Source organism: Protopterus annectens, chromosome 1.part1 (assembly GCF_019279795.1).
Source record: "Protopterus annectens isolate FY-2018-M chromosome 1.part1, PAN1.0, whole genome shotgun sequence".
Lineage (NCBI taxonomy): Eukaryota > Metazoa > Chordata > Ceratodontiformes > Protopteridae > Protopterus > Protopterus annectens.
In genome coordinates this window covers 216,181,529-216,194,264 of record NC_056726.1, presented here as the reverse complement: position 1 = coordinate 216,194,264, position 12,736 = coordinate 216,181,529, and positions in this window count along the sequence as shown.

Below are 12,736 nucleotides of genomic sequence, written 5' to 3'. Positions count from 1 at the left end.
ACTGCCCAACCCCCCCGATTTACTCTATGTTTGCTGAGGCCAGTTTTGGATCCTTATGGTGTCCTGAGGGCTTGGCTTATTATGCTTTCATCCTGGGGGATTTTTGTTTATGACCTACCCTCTCCATCAGTCCATTTCCCTACTCCCAATGCACATTTGTTGATTATGGCCAAGAGCAATTCCCTTCTTTGGACATGGCTCCCCTTATGGAGTATACCAATGAGCACCCTCTTATCTGGGATGGGCATGGCCCTTCCTTCCCTGCTGCACTGGCAGCTTCCTAAGCCACTAATCAAATTCGGGTCAGCCTGGGTATAGTCAGGGCTTTATCCATCTACACCACTGACACAGCCATCCCACCTTCCTTCATTGCCTTTTAAGTATCTAAGTCACTATTCAGCATTGGATTGTTAGTTAATGCTAGGCCATCAGTTTCACATTCAGGGCTTTATCCCTCTGTACCATAGAGTTGGTCATATTTCATGCCTTCTAACAAAATTGCAGACAGTGCTAAAGAAAATATTTTATTTCACATTGTCATCATTATTCTTTCATAGAAGAGGTATTTTACTTAATCTATCTTTATGTATACTTTGACAGTGAATTAGCCACTTGCCAACACTAATCATGAAAATTAATCTCTTTTGCTCCCCTGAATATAAACAAAAATTGTCATACAGTTTTTATTGTGAAGAACTATAAAAAATATTTCCTTATAGGATTCATTTTAAGTGATTCCTTGAAATACAAAACTATAGAAATTGGTATTTTAACTTTCTTGGTAGTAATAGGGCAAGTTTAACATATGTAAACATAAGATAAAGGAGATGAAATAATATTATTTATTTATGATTCATTGTACATCAACGTACCTGTGGTATCAAATAAAAACTCAACAGCCTTGATACAGCAATTGATTCTTCAGAGTATCCAGAGCCAACGACAGCATGAACTACTGGCAGATAATCAGTGTAGTTGCATCTCACAGCTTCGCCTTGCTCTGTGGAATTGTATTTTGTTATGAATCGAACAGCTCCTTCCATTGCTTTGCCTGCATCTGAACAAGTGTCGTACACTTCGTATCCAAGTTTAATTCCAGGTAGATAGTTTGAATTATTGATTTCCTCAATTGTGTATATCATAGCCAATGATCTAAGAAAACCCCTTACATCAAACCTAACGTGAACAAAAACATATATGTAATAAAACTGCAGAAATGACAGTGTAAAATGAAGGAGTGCACATATTTTGTGTTTACGATATTAAACTAATATTTTTGGGGAGATGTTATCCTGATATTTAAAATAATTCATAAACTAAAAGTAAGAAAAAACAGAGAGAATCACAGTGAATAAAAAACAATCTATGATGTAATCTTTAATGGAGCTATCAGGCCATATAGTTTGGCTATAACATCAAGACTAAGTAAGTGCAGTGAACCCTTGATGGATATTATTTGTTTTATTCATTAGTCAAATCAATAAAGTAATGATATTTTACTCCCTGATGGTGAAAACCCTACTCCATTGGCTGCATTTATAGCACCTTATGCCCTGGAAGGTGCTGTTGAAATTTGCAGCTATAAGATCACTAACACACCTTTGGAGTTCATTCTGGCATAGTGCCAGCAGCCTTGTAAACACAGAGTAGTAAATCAGGTTAGAGAAGATTCATCAACCTGTAGTACACAGCTATCATGGGCTAAGCATGGAATTAGAGCACGCACAACTTTAAATCTTTGCCACACATTATAATAGCATAAGTGATTGTTATTTTCACTCTAGTCTATGTCTAAGAAATTTACAGTAAACGTGCAGTTGTTTTCTTGCCTGACAGACAAATGTACTGCAGTAATATAATTATTTAGGCACAGAAATATGTGTTTTTTCCATAACTTTCTAAGAAAATGCTTTTATGTGCATCTTTTGTTTCTAGGATAACTGCTTCTGTGTGTGCAATAAGATGTTGCAATCATTTTGTTCTGTTGACTCATATGAACTTGAAATATGATCAGTTTTCATTGTCATTTCAGCATTGTATGAAGGGCTGTTAAAATGCACATTCTTTTTGAAACTTTTCATGACTTGAATTGTAGAAACAAATCTGCCTTACACATGGCTCAAGTAATTCCTTTAAAGCAAAACATTCCATTTTTAAATGCAGTGACCTACAGACCTACATAGCTTCTAATGTGTCTGGAACTCGGGTCTTCCCTGAAAGAGGCCAGTGCTCTAGTGATACTCACCTGGTCACCTGCTCAACAAAACATGCATTAACAAATGAGTACTATTTTGCCAGTGTTATTTATTTATTTATCTTGCATTCTTGTTAGGCAGAGTCTACAAAGCTGTTACGCTTATTAGAGGCAGAACAAGGGTTTTATTCATACTGATTTAGAAAATTTGTCCAGTAAACTTGACATTTTGAAGTGCTTGCCCAGTAGGTAAAATTATATTTAGTGTTGCAGGAAATATGAGAAAATGGAGTTTCCTTACTTTTTCTTAAATATCAATGACTTTCATTAATAACAAATAAAAAAAATGAAAAGACACATGGATGAAAAACTTGGAAAGCAAGAGGACAATACAGTCCCCGTTAAACAAAAAAAACATGCAATGCTTTATATCTTATGGTACTGTATTTTTGACATATTTCAGGAAATTATCAAACATTATTATACAATGAACTTGCTGTGAACAAATAGTTATCAGGTTGACAAAACAAGCCTTGGTGTTACTCCATAACTCCATATAGATTCCTAGCTTAGACAAAAGGAAGACAGAACAGTAAAATATCCCTTCCTAGTTGTGACAACCAACTATGTGAAACAGTATTTCTGCAATAAAGAAAACTGGACCCACATGAATCCCATACTTGCACAGCATCATGTGATATAATTATGAGCCACAGGAAACATGCCCAGTAGAAACCTGGCTTGTGGGACAGGAAATTAATGTGGAAGAAGTGCTAGAATTTATGAGTGACAGGAAACATGTCCAGTAGTAATAACTTGAACAGTCCCTTTGTATCAGCTGGGCATTAACAGTAGTGATGAGGGACTCCTGGGAAGCATTTGTAACATCAGCTCTAGTTTAAGGAACTTAATATTTTATTTATTTATTATTTGTTAACTGGGAAAGTCCGACTTGGAACAAAGCCAATTTTCAGTGGAGGCCTGGAGAGAAACGCTCCAGATGCATGTCTTTGTAACATAGGAGGAAACTGGAGTACCCGGAGGAAACCCACATGAATGCAGGGAGGACATGCAAACCCTGCACAGAAGGCACCCCAGCCGAGAATCGAACCAGAGAACCTCTTGCTGTGAGGCGACAATGCTACCGCTGCACCACTGCGCTGCCCATTACAGCAATAGAAGCAAAGTAAATACAGTAAATGTTATAACAATTTATCTTAGATTAGCTGGTGAAAGATCCCACCAGACCTATCCTTAGGATAAATGATCACAGAACACCAGACCTTACAATTGCTAACTTGACAGAAGGATATACTTTAGTTCAGATATTCCCTAACAGTTTCAGTGACCACTGACCTATCTCTTCAAAAATACCTACACAACCTTTTTAGGCAGACCATTTCCAGAACATAAATTTCTATCTTTCTGACTAAAACATTAACATCTCTAGGCTGGGCATTTTCCTATAATATTCTGGACACAACAACACCACTTGACTATTTCACCTAAACCCTGGGTAATATTCAAAGCTCACTATTCCCCACTACTAAAAGAAGGTTCAAAGGACAGATATGCTTCTGGCTAAATTTGGTCTTCTTAGCAATGGATATGGAAAGAGCCTGGAAAATATGGAAACAAAACCCAAGCATCCTCAACCTCCACCAAATCTACCTTGCTTTTAGAAATTCTTCTAGAATAACTACTAACTCAGCTAAGGCACAATACTTAAGTCAAAAACAGACAATCATTACTAATAAACCTAAGCTTTCCTGGAAAGAAATAAAACACCTTACAAGGCCTATCACTTCATCCTCCCCAGCCTTTTATATCTCCCTATATAATAACTTTTCAAGTTTTGCAAAAAGACACAATAATCTTTCTTAAGTCATCCATACAAGACATAACTGATAAATTCTATGCCAATGCATGTACCTCAGTAGAAATACAAACAAATACAATAGCTCAGTACTACTCTTAGCAGAGTAGACAGCTACATTTACTTCTCAGAAATGACCATCAATAAAACAAAAAGATACACCTCCTCAGCTATATTGCTTTCCCTACACCTCACTGTTCTCAGGAAAGCATGCAAATGTATTATTAAACCATTCTCTCATATTTTAACTTTTCTCTTGCATCAGGGATTGCCCCTGCTTCTCTTAAACATGTCACTATCATTCAACTTCCCAATATCCTGTCACACAAACATTCCAAAGACTTCTGCCTACTCTCAAATTTAGGCCCAATTGCAAAAGTATTTGAAAAGCTATTTTATAAACAGATATTCCAACACATTAATAGCCTCAGATTACTGTCTGATTGACAAGCCATATTTCACAATGGCTTCAGCACTACTACAGCACTACATTCTGGTATTCACTGTAATATGAACAAAGGTCTTATTACAGCAGGAGCATTTATAAATATGAGTCATGCATTTGAGACAACCATAAATTAGTTTTGCTGCAACTCAAAAGACTCAGCTTTGGGGCAATACATTAACATGGTTTAAAATAATCATTCTAAAAGATTCTTTCAGATCTATGCTGATAGCCAATATTCAGTAGGTGACATACTTAACATTGGAACAGTAGTGTAGCTAGGGCTAGGTGAAAGGGGGCAACTGCCCAGGAAGCAAAGTGTTAGGGAGTGTGAGCAGACATCCAAGACTGAGCCTGATCACTTTTTATAGTGCATACTGACTTTTAAAAGCCAGTATTGCATTTGCAGTCAGTCCTGAGTGCTCTAACACATCATGTGTGAACTAAACTGTAGCAACTGTTTGCTACATTTGTAGCAAGCAGTGTACTCTAGTATAAAAGAAAAAAATAGCTTCTCTAGTTTTTTAAATAAATAAATTCTGAGTGCTGTAGTGCTCTGTGTGGGGTATAACTGTAGCAATTTGAAGCAAGTAGTTGGCTACAATTTAAAAATATAAAAAATACCCCCCCCCTTAAAATCTGTGGAATGATGGGAAGGGCAGTGAGCTATGTCAAGAAGGGATTATATATCTAGAGTACTATAATACTTCCTGTATGGTCTAAACTGTAGCAACTGCTTGCAACATTTGTAGGAAGTAGTTTGCTACATGATATAAAAAAAATGTTTCTCTGTTTATTTTAAATAAAGTCTAAGTGCTATAAAATTTAGCAAATTTAGCAATCAGTTTGCTACAGTTTAAAAGAAAATATGTATTTTTTCAGTAAAATCAGAGCACTGGAGCACTTCGTGCATGGTATAAAGTGTTGCAACTGCTTGCGACATTTGTAGCAAACAATTTGTTAAAATGTAAAAGAATAAAGTAAAAGATTTCTAGCTAGCTCATAAACTCTGAGGAAGGAGGAACAGGGCAGGGCAGGGCACAGATATAGAACCTAACTGGCTCCTGCAGTCCAGCAACCCCAGGTACTAGATTGCAGATTCTTTTTCTTTTACTCTGCACTTGAAGAGCTGAGGGGGAGGGGGACCAGCATAGGGCAGTAGCTAAATCAGCTACTCCTCTGGTTCCCCTTCAGAAGACTGAATGATCATAAGCTCGAAATTCATAAGCCTAAGACCAAAAACCTGAAAACTCAAAAGCCTGAAACCCAAAAGCCTGAAAACACACAAAATACACATACTGACTTTAATGTGGCTTCGCTATTCTTAGCCCTCTGGTGGAAAGTTACTGGTTGAGTTCAGGTAAGTGTGCGATTGTTTTTACGTTAGGGTTAGGGGCGGGTTAAGTGAGTTAGGGTTAGTGCGCAGGTTAGGCGTGTGTGCGATATTGACAGACTTTAGGGTTAGGGGTGGTTTAAGTGAGTTAGTGTTAGGGCGCGGGTTAGGTGAGTGTGCGATAGTGACGGACCTTAGGGTTAGGGTTTGGGTTAAGGTAAGTGGGTAGATAGTAGTGTCTTTGTACTGGCATATTAGCATTATTTGTATTCTGTGTGTTTTCGGGCTTTTGAGTTTCAGGCTTTGGAGTTTTCGGGCTTTTGGTTCCAGGCTTATGAATTTTGAGTTTATGATCATTCAGTCTTCTGAAGGGGAACCACTCCTCTTCACTGAAGTACCACAAGGATCAATTCTTGACCCCCTACTTTTCTCACTGTTTATCAGTGCTATAACTTAAGATCTATCATTACTACCTCTAACTCTTTATGCAGATGATATTTTACTCTTAGAAGGAAATAAATCCCTTATTGACTTTCAAGCACAGCTTCAAACAACCTTTCAGAAACTATGCAAATCCACAGCATCTAACAAACTTTCTTAGTCTTACTAAAAGCAATGTTGTGCTACTTCCCACCTCTCACAATGCTGCTAACATTCTCATTATCCTCCTGAAAGACATACTAAGTAATATTATTACAAAAGTACCTGAGTGCAGATACTTATGACTAGCTGTGCACCAGTCCCTCGGCTTCTTAACTCACCCTGATAACGTCATAGACAAAGTTAGCTCTCATCTCAAACCCTGTAATATGATTTCTCATCTGCTCTTCCCAGTAACCAGGACAGCTGTAATTCTACCAAGCCTGAATATGGTCTTCCCCTGTTATCTCTGCACTCTTCCTATAATACCCTCAGGATTCGGATTACAGAAAATAAAGTTTTTAAACTTTCACTCTTAGTAAATCCTCAGACACACCACTGCAACCTCATTAGAGATCTCTACTAGTTACTAGTTGCTGATATAGCTTGTTATCTGTTAAACTGTCTCATTTTCAAAATCCTAACACTGCCACTAAGAAACAAATTACCATTCAAGGAATAAGCTTACTCTCTAAGAAGCTGTTAGAAGAATTATATTGCACTTGTTAGGCAAACCAAAAATGGTTAATAGGAGAAAAAGCATTTTTTGACTAGGTCATGCACCCTAGAACAGTCAGCCTACTAAAATTAAGACAGTATCCACTACAAAAGACTTAAAAAAACACCAAGAAATCATGTTATGAAAAAATTTGACTACAAGTGCTTTTGGAATCATGACTAAGTATCTCACCAAACTGGCAAGACTGAAATGGTTGATGTATATTATAAATTGTTCAACAAGATTACTGCAATATTCCTATCTGTTGGCTAACATTACTTGACTAGCTGTGTGTTGATACATGTTAATAAAATTGAGGTATAAGGTGGAGGGTTAACTTCTATGCTGAATTGCTTAACAGTGAGTAGCAGTATTCTTGTATAAGGGACACTGTTATTACATTCTAGCAGCTATTGAACTAACTACGGAAACTCTCTCTGTAGAAATACTATGCTGTAACTTGTTAACTATTTAACTGTATGATAAATTTAAGCTGTGCTAAGGTGATAGTAGCTCTCTAAAATAAGACTGTGTTACTGTATTGTATCTCCTCTCAGGTACTGTCCTGTAATTCCCTGCTTGGCTACAAAGCTCTAAAGCCTGCATTAAGGAAGGTCGCTATAACTGGTGCGAACGCACGGACAGGCTCAACTCCTCAGTCCCACTACAGTCATAAAGCTTGACCAAGGTTAATAATTATCAGTAATAAAGTAGAAACAAATCCATATATTTATCTCAGTTAAAGCAAGCATACTGGGTTCTAAACACAGCAGTACAACACACTATCCTAGCCAAATTAATCAACCCCTGGAAAATACTAATAAAAATTGTAAACTGCAGGTACAATTGAGTGAGGGTATAGTCAGATGCTTAGTGAGCCATATTGGTGAAAAAACAAGGTTCTTTTACTCACAAGCTTGTTTCCTTAACTCACTCTATTCACTGGCCCAGTCACTGGCCCTTGAAAGTCTGAGGCAGGTTTAGCCCCTCTCCGCTTCGCTTGGGCTCGCTCCGTGCCCCACCCTGCCCCCTTATCCCACCTGCCCCAAGCACCTCCACATTTATAACTATATAACCACACCCCCACTACCTTAACAACCATTCATAGCTACCTCCCTTTCATCTCCCTCCCCCTTCTACCACTTTAACAATTAACCACTAGTACTCCTTCAAAGGTTTTACCACCATCTTTAGGAAAGAAAACAATCTCACCTGTCATGTCAAAGGCAACTATCAAAATTATCCCCCACATCCTACCACTCATAATTATCCCATACATCCTAACTAGCTATGAATATCAGCTATTCTTAGGCTTCCACTATCCTAATCAACAAACCAGTACCCCTTCACCTCTACTTACTGCTGAACTCTCCCCTTTCCATACGTCCACTAAAACAACAAATACAAACAGCCTGTATCTCAATAAATTGTACCCAAAACCTCCAAAATCCAAATATGGTCTAAAACTATTAATTAAACTCTTGAGACTCTTAGCCTACCTGAGAAAAAAATATTACTAAAGACGGTGATATCCACCCTAACCCTCCCCTATTTCAGACTCTACCAGCCTGCCATTCTCCCACAGGTCGACCAACTCCCTTCTAATTTGCCACCTAAATATAAGAAGCATAAACAACAAGGTACATAACCTACATGCCATGTTAGCAACCTACCTCCCTGACATAATGTGTCTATCAGAAACATGGCTTAAACCTTCAACCAAAGATAATGAGATCCTGTCACCCGGGTATAATATATTCAGGGTTGATCGCATAAAGAAAAGGGGAGGTGGAATAGCTGTCCTGTACAAAAGCTCACTTAACATCATAATTAATCCCATTCAACCACCCCAGGTCTCCAATGCTGAATTATTAGCTCTAAAACTACAACTAAACAATCAAAAAAGCATAAATCTAATTGAGATCTATATCCCCCCTGGGAACAATTCAGAAACAATGGAGAACATTCTTAACTGGATAGCTAACAACTACCCTCAAGAAACTATTGTTCTAGGCGATGTTAACATCGACTGGAACCAATGTTCTTCACACTCCAATCCTATCTTTATAAACCTCCATGGATTCTCCCAGATCATATCCTCCACCACCAGAACAGGAAATTCTTACCAAAAAGAGAGTATTCTTGATTGGATACTCACCAACAGTCACCCCCATAAGTATATATCTGGGACTCTCCCCAACGATCTTATTGATCACCTGGTCACATACATAATGAAATACAAAACCATCAGTGCTAGACTGCCCATGTACAGGCTCGTCAGAAACAAAAAAAAACTTTGAGCCTACAAAATTTCTAATGGAACTTAAATCCTGCAACTGGTCAAAGCTAAAGTACCTTCCCCTAGATGAGGCAGTGACTCTCTTTACTGACACATTTCTTCACATACTTGACTCTCAGGCCCCAAAACGGTCAATCAGAACTAAGATACGAATAGCACCCTGGCTAACAACAGAGTCCAAATCCAAAATAACACTTAGAGATAAGGCATGGGACAAATGGCGCACTACCAAGTTATCCCTAGATCACATTAAATTCCAACAAATGAGAAATGAGACTAAAAAAGCCATCACCCTTGACAAAAAAACTACTTCTGCCATCTGCAACATAAACACCAAAACAACCCCCAGAAGTTCTGGGCAGGTTTAAATAATCTTCTCCATCCAGGCAAATCCTCTACTCCTACCCCTGGGACACTAAGTGGTAAAAGCCCAGAAGAAGTAGCAAATACCTTCAATACTTTCTTTACCAAGACTATTCAGTCCTTAGCCAACCAACTACCTCCCCCCTCCTCTACATGAAAAAATCCTGTGCCCAAGTCACTACCCTCCTTTAACCTTCAGCCTATCTCTACATCCTATATCAGATCCCTACTGAAGAAGCTAAAACCAACTACCCTTTCTGCAGACCTACTCCCAGCTGAATATCTGCAAATAGCTGCAGATGCCATAGCCTATCCTATCTCGATCCTAATCAATAGAACCATAACCGAGGCCACAATCCCCTCAATATGGAAAATATCCTGTGTCATTCCACTCCATAAAGGTAGCTCATCCACAGAACTATCGAACTATAGGCCAATAGCCATACTGTCACCACTTGCCAAAATTATGGAAAGGTGTGTCCACAAACAACTTATGCACTATCTCACCCAAAATAAACTACTGACCAACTCTCAACATGGTTTCAGACCTCATCACAGCATGACCACCGCCCTCCTCCCTTTTACCGATAAAATCAACCAAAACCAGAATAACAAAAAAATATCCTCAGCTCTCTTTCTGGACCTGTCGAAAGCCTTTGACATGATGAACCTCCAGCTACTTCTCCACACTCTGAAAAACCTGTACCTAGACAATACAGCTCTTAAATGGTTTCATACCTACCTCCCAGGTAGACAACAAGCAGTTCTGTGGCAAAATAAGCTCTCTCACCTGCTACCAAATACCATAGGAGTTCCTCAAGGCTCCATATTAGGACCTCTTCTTTTCTCAGTCTTTATAAATGACCTACATACAGTCATCCCCGAAGCCACCTGTATTCAGTATGCAGATGATTCAACTCTAATATGTTCCGATGACTCTCTACCAAACCTACAAGCTGCCACCCAGCTCTGTTTTACTACAGTTGAAAACTGGCTCTCAGATCATCATCTGATCTTAAACCCAAACAAAACCAAACTACTTCTCTTCTACCCAACAAATACATCCCCTCCTACACATTTTACTATACAATCCAAAAATGGTACCATCATCTTCCCAGACCCCTACACAAAGCTACTAGGAGTTATCATTGACAACAAACTTAGATTCGATATGCATATCAACCAAACCATTAAGTCCATAAACAAGAAACTTGGGTCCTTATACAGGATAAAGAACTTCCTAACCCCTATGGCCAAAGTGGCCACTGCCCGCTCACACCTTCTCTCTACCCTTCTATATGCCTCTCCCATGCTTACTAACCTTAACAAATCTGACCTGAACAAACTCTCATGCTGTTATAATCATATTGCCAGATTTGTAACTGGATTGCCCTATAGAACACACCACTGCTCTAACCTGAAAAAACTTGACTGGATAGAACTCCCAAATCTTCTCAAGATGAACCAACTCATAGAAGCTTTTAAAATTCTTAAACAACCTGATAACACACCTGCACTGAAAAATATAGTAATTCCTTACACCAATCTAAGCTGCCTTCGCTCATCAAACAGACTCCTTGTCCAAACACTCAAATCCAACAATATAGGCGGTGATGCTCTGTTCGCCAACACCACTGGAAAGCTATGGAACTCCCTCCCCAACAACCTCATGCTTATTACTTCCCCAGTTCAATTCAAAAAGAGTCTAAAACTCCATTTTAAGTCGCATTGGCTTTGTCCATGCTCAAACCCAGACTAGCTCCTCTTCGTTAAACCAAGGCCATACTACTTCTCAAGTAAATCTAAACCCAAAAGGACAACCTAGAGTGGGGATATGTAATCAAAAAGCATGTTCATTGTACATTAGCCGAACTATAATCTATAATCTGTCTTAATAAATTCACTAGCATCTTTTTAAAGACCTGTATATTGAACTGTCGTAAGTTGTGTCTGTTAGAACAAGGTAGCATGTGTAGTATGTAGTATGTAAATTGCTTTTTATTCTTTTTATTCTTTTCTATCTTAAACACTAATATGTAACTATCTGTCTCTGTGACTATGTTGGAGCTTTTCTCCTCGGGACTCCACTGAAAATGGACATGTATCCAGTCGGACTATCCCGGTCAACAAATGTAAAATAAAATAAATAAGTAAATAAAATTGTAACATTGTTTGACTTAATGATTGTTTAATTATTTATATATATATACCTAACTGTATATGCAACACCTGTGTAATATATATGTGTAATCGTATCTACAATTACTTCAGTCTGTTTTCTTAATTGTGTTATATTGCTCAGTCTTTCTATTTATATAATTGCATATTTGCTCTCATCTTTGGAGTATGAGTCATGGCTGAAAAGGATCAACAGACCAGCCCACATTCCCAATAAACAAATACTAAATAAAGAAAATAAGTAAATATTAACATGCTATTTTGAACAATATAAAGTATGAAGCTCTAATGAATTCTGTTACTGAGTGACTCTAATCCTAGATTTACCAGAAAATTGAAAATCGTATGAGTGATGGTGCAAAAATATAAACCTAAATCAGTAATGTTCTGTGAAATCAGGGACAGCTGACTCCTATGTTCAGCACAGATCCATGAATATGAAGAGCTTTACGCTTTTTCCAAAGGAGGGGGGGGGGGTCCAAATATCTGTAGTAGGTAACAGAAAGGAGCTGTTTTTCTAAATAAATATATTTATTAACCTACAATTAGAATAGTGACACTGTTACACATACATTAATATTAAAGAAAACAAAACACAGTAACATTTTTTCATGCAGTATACACCAGTATTTCCTTTTTGTCAATCTTTCACTCCAACATTACATAAATTAATCAATTCCTTCCTTCCTTTAAACCTCATTCCACATCCTGAACATTATTCTGTATGTGTTATTACAACAGATTCCATTTACTTTTATGTAATTTGCTCTTTCCTTTTTCGAAGCATCCCAGCTCCCGTTCCATTACCCTCTTTGCAGTATTCAGTACTTCAATTACAGTTGGTTAAGATTCTGATTTCCATTTTCAAGTAACTGATTTTTTGACAGCCAATAGAATTAAACTTAGTAGG